General features: G+C 49.4%; 1 long non-coding RNA gene across 1 annotated transcript; it reads left to right on the forward strand.

Moving 5' to 3' along the window:
• The first annotated feature begins 213 nt into the window (after nt 1-213).
• On the forward strand, nt 214-5,048 carry LOC137307936 (uncharacterized). Its single transcript, XR_010959330.1, has 3 exons — nt 214-300; nt 1,720-1,779; nt 4,945-5,048. It is a non-coding gene; the product is annotated as an uncharacterized lncRNA (long non-coding RNA).
• Nucleotides 5,049-6,500: the final 1,452 nt, after the last annotated feature.

Here is a 6,500-nt window from a genome sequence, read left to right on the forward strand (position 1 = left end):
GGGCCGGTGTCTGTAACCGGGAGGAGGTGGGTTAGAGGGTTAATCCCCCTCCGATAGGGGAACGGGCCGGTGTCTGTAACCGGGAGGAGGTGGGCGAGAGGGTTAATCCCCCTCCGATAGGGGAACAGGCCGCCCGGTGTCTGTGCTCGGGGAGAGGGGAGTGAGTGGGTTTAAATTAATGGAAATATCTCCTTTGGTTTCAGAGGCGGGAAGCAGGTTGGAATTATCAGCGAGGACAAGATGTACGACTTTGATCTGCAAGAGTCGCGATTGTTGAAGGAGCCCGTGAGAGTGCAGAGGGTGAGGGCATCTGGGCAGGTGCCCAAACTAACTGACTACACAACTAACTAATCAGTAAACTTACCAACCAAAGAGCTAACTGACTACCCGACTAACTAATCAGTAAACTGAATGACTACCCGACTAACTAATCAGTAAACTGAATGACTACCCAACTAACTAATCAGTAAACTTACCAACCAAAGATCTAACTTACTACCCAACTAACTAATCAGTAAACTGAATGACTACCCAACTAACTAATCAGTAAACTTACCAAGCAAAGATCTAACTGACTACCCAACAAACTAATCAGTAAACTTACCAACCAAAGATCTAACTTACTACCCAACTAACTAATCAGTAAACTGAATGACTACCCAACTAACTAATCAGTAAACTTACCAAGCAAAGATCTAACTTACTACCCAACTAACTAATCAGTAAACTGAATGACTACCCAACAAACTAATCAGTAAACTGAATGACTACCCAACTAACTAATCAGTAAACTGAATGACGACCCAACAAACTAATCAGTAAACTGAATGACTACGCAACTAACTAATCAGTAAACTTACCAACCAAAGATCTAACTGACTACCCAACAAACTAATCAGTAAACTTACCAAGCAAAGATCGAACTTACTACCCAACTAACTAATCAGTAAACTTACCAACCAAAGATCTAACTGACTACCCAACAAACTAATCAGTAAACTTACCAAGCAAAGATCGAACTTACTACCCAACTAACTAATCAGTAAACTTACCAACCAATGATCTAACTGAGCACCCTGTAATTTGCGCCACATTACAGCAACTCACCAAAGCTTCCTCGACAGGACCTCCAGACTCCACTATTCCAACGCTCTCCCGGCCCGGTCTCCCACCTCCCCCCTCAGTAACCATCAGCTCATCTGAAACTCCTCCCCCCCCCCGTATCCTAACTCGCACCGAGTCCCGTTCACCCGTCACCCCCTGTGCTCGCTGGACCCGCACTGGCTCCCGGTCCGGGAACGCCTCGATTTTAAAATTCTCAAATCCCTCCATGGCCCTCGCCCCCCCTCCCTATCTCTGTAACCTCCTCCAGCCCCCTACAAACCCTCCGAGATCTCTGCATGGCCCTCGCACCCCCCCTCCCTATCCCTGTAACCTCCTCCAGCCCCCCCTACAAACCCTCCGAGATCTCTGCATGGCCCTCGCCCCCCTCCCTATCTCTGTAACCTCCTCCAGCCCCCTACAAACCCTCCGAGATCTCTACATGGCCCTCGCCCCCCTCCCTATCTCTGTAACCTCCTCCAGCCCCTCAGCCTTCCAGATGGAGACAACATCCTTTCCCATGACTCGGTGACGTCCCAGTCAGGAACTTTACGAACAGCTAGTTAACGAACTCCGAATTAACCAGGTTAACCGGGTTAACATGCGGTTTCTCTCCAGGGAGATGTGATAATAACCGAGTGTACCTACAACACGATGGAAAGATCAAAACTGACATTGGTAAGTGTGGACCGAGAGATATCAGAGTGTTAGTGAGGGGTGTGGGATATATCAGAGTGTTACAGTGAGGGGTGTGGGATATATCAGAGTGTTACAGTGAGGGGTGTGGGGTATATCAGAGTGTTACAGTGAGGGGTGTGGGATATATCAGAGTGTTACAGTGAGGGGTGTGGGATATATCAGAGTGTTACAGTGAGGGGTGTGGGATATATCAGAGTGTTACAGTGAGGGGTGTGGGGTATATCAGAGTGTTACAGTGAGGGGTGCGGGTTATATCAGAGTGTTACAGTGAGGGGTGCGGGGTATATCAGAGTGTTACAGTGAGGGGTGTGGGATATATCAGAGTGTTACAGTGAGGGGTGTGGGATATATCAGAGTGTTACAGTGAGGGGTGTGGGGTATATCAGAGTGTTACAGTGAGGGGTGTGGGATATATCAGAGTGTTACAGTGAGGGGTGTGGGGTATATCAGAGTGTTACAGTGAGGGGTGTGGGATATATCAGAGTGTTACAGTGAGGGGTGTGGGTTATATCAGAGTGTTACAGTGAGGGGTGTGGGGTATATCAGAGTGTTACAGTGAGGGGTGTGGGATATATCAGAGTGTTACAGTGAGGGGTGTGGGATATATCAGAGTGTTACAGTGAGGGGTGTGGGATATATCAGAGTGTTACAGTGAGGGGTGTGGGGTATATCAGAGTGTTACAGTGAGGGGTGTGGGGTATATCAGAGTGTTACAGTGAGGGGTGTGGGGTATATCAGAGTGTTACAGTGAGGGGTGTGGGGTATATCAGAGTGTTACAGGGAGGGGTGTGGGATATATCAGAGTGTTACAGTGAGGGGTGTGGGGTATATCAGAGTGTTACAGTGAGGGGTGTGGGGTATATCAGAGTGTTACAGTGAGGGGTGTGGGATATATCAGAGTGTTACAGTGAGGGGTGTGGGATATATCAGAGTGTTACAGTGAGGGGTGTGGGATATATCAGAGTGTTACAGTGAGGGGTGTGGGGTATATCAGAGTGTTACAGTGAGGGGTGTGGGATATATCAGAGTGTTACAGTGAGGGGTGTGGGGTATATCAGAGTGTTACAGTGAGGGGTGTGGGGTATATCAGTGTTACAGTGAGGGGTGTGGGGTATATCAGAGTGTTACAGTGAGGGGTGTGGGATATATCAGAGTGTTACAGTGAGGGGTGTGGGATATATCAGAGTGTTACAGTGAGGGGGTGTGGGGTATATCAGAGTGTTACAGTGAGGGGTGTGGGGTATATCAGAGTGTTACAGTGAGGGGTGTGGGATATATCAGAGTGTTACTGTGAGGGGTGTGGGATATATCAGAGTGTTACAGTGAGGGGTGTGGGATATATCAGAGTGTTACTGTGAGGGGTGTGGGATATATCAGAGTGTTACAGTGAGGGGGTGTGGGGTATATCAGAGTGTTACAGTGAGGGGTGTGGGATATATCAGAGTGTTACAGTGAGGGGTGTGGGATATATCAGAGTGTTACTGTGAGGGGTGTGGGATATATCAGAGTGTTACAGTGAGGGGTGTGGGATATATCAGAGTGTTACAGTGAGGGGTGTGGGATATATCAGTGTTACAGTGAGGGGTGTGGGATATATCAGTGTTACAGTGAGGAGTGTGGGGTATATCAGAGTGTTACAGTGAGGGGTGTGGGATATATCAGAGTGTTACAGTGAGGGGTGTGGGATATATCAGAGTGTTACAGTGAGGGGTGTGGGGTATATCAGAGTGTTACAGTGAGGGGTGTGGGATATATCAGAGTGTTACAGTGAGGGGTGTGGGGTATATCAGAGTGTTAGTGTGAGGGGTGTGGGGTATATCAGAGTGTTACAGTGAGGGGTGTGGGGTATATCAGAGTGTTACAGTGAGGGGTGTGGGATATATCAGAGTGTTACAGTGAGGGGTGTGGGATATATCAGAGTGTTACAGTGAGGGGTGTGGGATATATCAGAGTGTTACAGTGAGGGGTGTGGGATATATCAGAGTGTTACAGTGAGGGGTGTGGGATATATCAGAGAGTGTTACAGTGAGGGGTGTGGGATATATCAGAGTGTTACAGTGAGGGGTGTGGGATATATCAGAGTGTTACAGTGAGGGGTGTGGGATATATCAGAGTGTTACAGTGAGGGGTGTGGGATATATCAGAGTGTTACAGTGAGGGGTGTGGGATATATCAGAGTGTTACAGTGAGGGGTGTGGGATATATCAGAGTGTTACAGTGAGGGGTGTGGGATATATCAGAGAGTGTTACAGTGAGGGGTGTGGGATATATCAGAGAGTGTTACAGTGAGGGGTGTGGGGTATATCAGAGTGTTACAGTGAGGGGTGTGGGATATATCAGAGTGTTACAGTGAGGGGTGTGGGATATATCAGAGTGTTACAGTGAGGGGTGTGGGGTATATCAGAGTGTTACAGTGAGGGGTGTGGGGTATATCAGAGTGTTACAGTGAGGGGTGTGGGTTATATCAGAGTGTTACAGTGAGGGGTGTGGGGTATATCAGAGTGTTACAGTGAGGGGTGTGGGGTATATCAGAGTGTTACAGTGAGGGGTGTGGGATATATCAGAGTGTTACAGTGAGGGGTGTGGGGTATGAGTGTTACAGTGAGGGGTGTGGGATATATCAGAGTGTTACAGTGAGGGGTGTGGGATATATCAGAGAGTGTTACAGTGAGGGGTGTGGGATATATCAGTGTGTTACAGTGAGGGGTGTGGGGTATATCAGAGTGTTACAGTGAGGGGTGTGGGATATATCAGAGTGTTACAGTGAGGGGTGTGGGGTATATCAGAGTGTTACAGTGAGGGGTGTGGGATATATCAGAGTGTTACAGTGAGGGGTGTGGGGTATATCAGAGTGTTACAGTGAGGGGTGTGGGATATATCAGAGTGTTACAGTGAGGGGTGTGGGATATATCAGAGTGTTACAGTGAGGGGTGTGGGATATATCAGAGTGTTACAGTGAGGGGTGTGGGGTATATCAGAGTGTTACAGTGAGGGGTGTGGGGTATATCAGAGTGTTACAGTGAGGGGTGTGGGATATATCAGTGTTACAGTGAGGGGTGTGGGGTATATCAGAGTGTTACAGTGACGGGTGTGGGATATATCAGAGTGTTCCAGTGAGGAGCTGGTTGTCTCTCCTGTTTCCAGGGTGGATTGGGAACTCTCCAAGAGATGTGTTTGTCGTTTCTATTCTATTTCCCGAGGAACGAGATGTTCTCTTGTTTGAGCCATCAGACCAGTGAGGTGGTTGCTTGGGCGGCCAACGTTTCAGCTACCAGGTAGGTAAGATACACCTGCCTTCCGTTCTGGAGCCTGGCTCGATGATTGCCGACGCTCTCCTGGCCCGTCTCCAACCTTCCACCCCCTCCGAGATCTCTGCATGGCCCTCGCCCCCCCCTCCCTATCTCTGTAACCTCCTCCAGCCCCCGACAAACCCTCCGAGATCTCTGCATGGCCCTCGCCCCCCCTCTTCCTATCTCTGTAACCTCCTCCAGCCTCCTACAAACCCTCTGAGATCTCTGCATGGCCCTCGCCCCCCCCTCCCTATATCTGTAACCTCCTCCAGCCCCCTACAAACCCTCCGAGATCTCTGCATGGCCCTCGCCCCCCCTCCCTATCTCTGTAACCTCCTCCAGCCCCCTACAAACCCTCCGAGATCTCTGCATGGCCCTCGCCCCCCCTCCCTATCCCTGTAACCTCCTCCAGCCCCCTACAAACCCTCCGAGATCTCTGCGCCTCTCCCCGATTCCCATCGCTCCACCATTGGCGGCCATGCCCGGGCCCTAAGCTCTGGAATTCCCTCCCTAAACCTCTCCACCTCTCTCTCCTCCTTTAAGACGCTCCTTAAAGCCTCCCTCTTTGGCCAAGCTTTTGGTCACCTCTCCCTAATATCTCCTGATATGGCACAGTGTGAAATTTATGTCTGATTCACTGAGGCACTGGAGAAGGTGCAAGAAAGATTTACTAGGATGATACCAGAACTGAGAGGTTTATAACTATCAGGAAAGACTGAACAGACTGGGGCTCTTTTCTCTCGAAAAGAGAAGACTGAGGGGTGACCTGATGGAGGTCTTTAAGATTATGAAAGGGTTCGATAGGGTAGACGTAGAGAAGATGTTTCAACTTGTGGGGGGGAGAGACCAGAACTAGGGGGGGGGCCATAAATATAAGATTACAGCACAGAAACAGGCCATTCGGCCCATCATGCTCCATGCTGGTGTTTCTGCTCCACACGAGCCTCCTCCCTCCCCTACTCCGTCTCCCCCTCTCCCCATATCCTTCCATTCCTTTCTCCCTCATGTGTCGATCCAGCTCCCCCCTTAAATCCATCTCCACTATTCCCCTCATCTACTCCTCGAGGGAGCGAGTTCCACATTCCCACCGCTCTCTGGGGAAAGAAGTTTCTCCTGAATTCCCCATTGGATTTATCAATGAATCTATTTTGCACCTTCTCCAATGCCTCTATATCCTTTTTATAATATGGAGTCCAGAACTGTGCACAGTGCTCCAAGTGTGGTCTATCCAAGGAATATGGAGACCAGAACTGTGCACAGTGCTCCGAGTGTGGTCTATCCAAGGTATATGGAGACCAGAACTGTGCACAGTGCTCCAAGTGCGGTCTAACCAAGGTATATGGAGACCAGAACTGTGCACAGTGCTCCGAGTGTGGTCCAACCAAGGTATATGGAGACCAGAACTGTGCA

Source organism: Heptranchias perlo, unplaced genomic scaffold, assembly GCF_035084215.1.
Source record: "Heptranchias perlo isolate sHepPer1 unplaced genomic scaffold, sHepPer1.hap1 HAP1_SCAFFOLD_1158, whole genome shotgun sequence".
NCBI lineage: Eukaryota > Metazoa > Chordata > Chondrichthyes > Hexanchiformes > Hexanchidae > Heptranchias > Heptranchias perlo.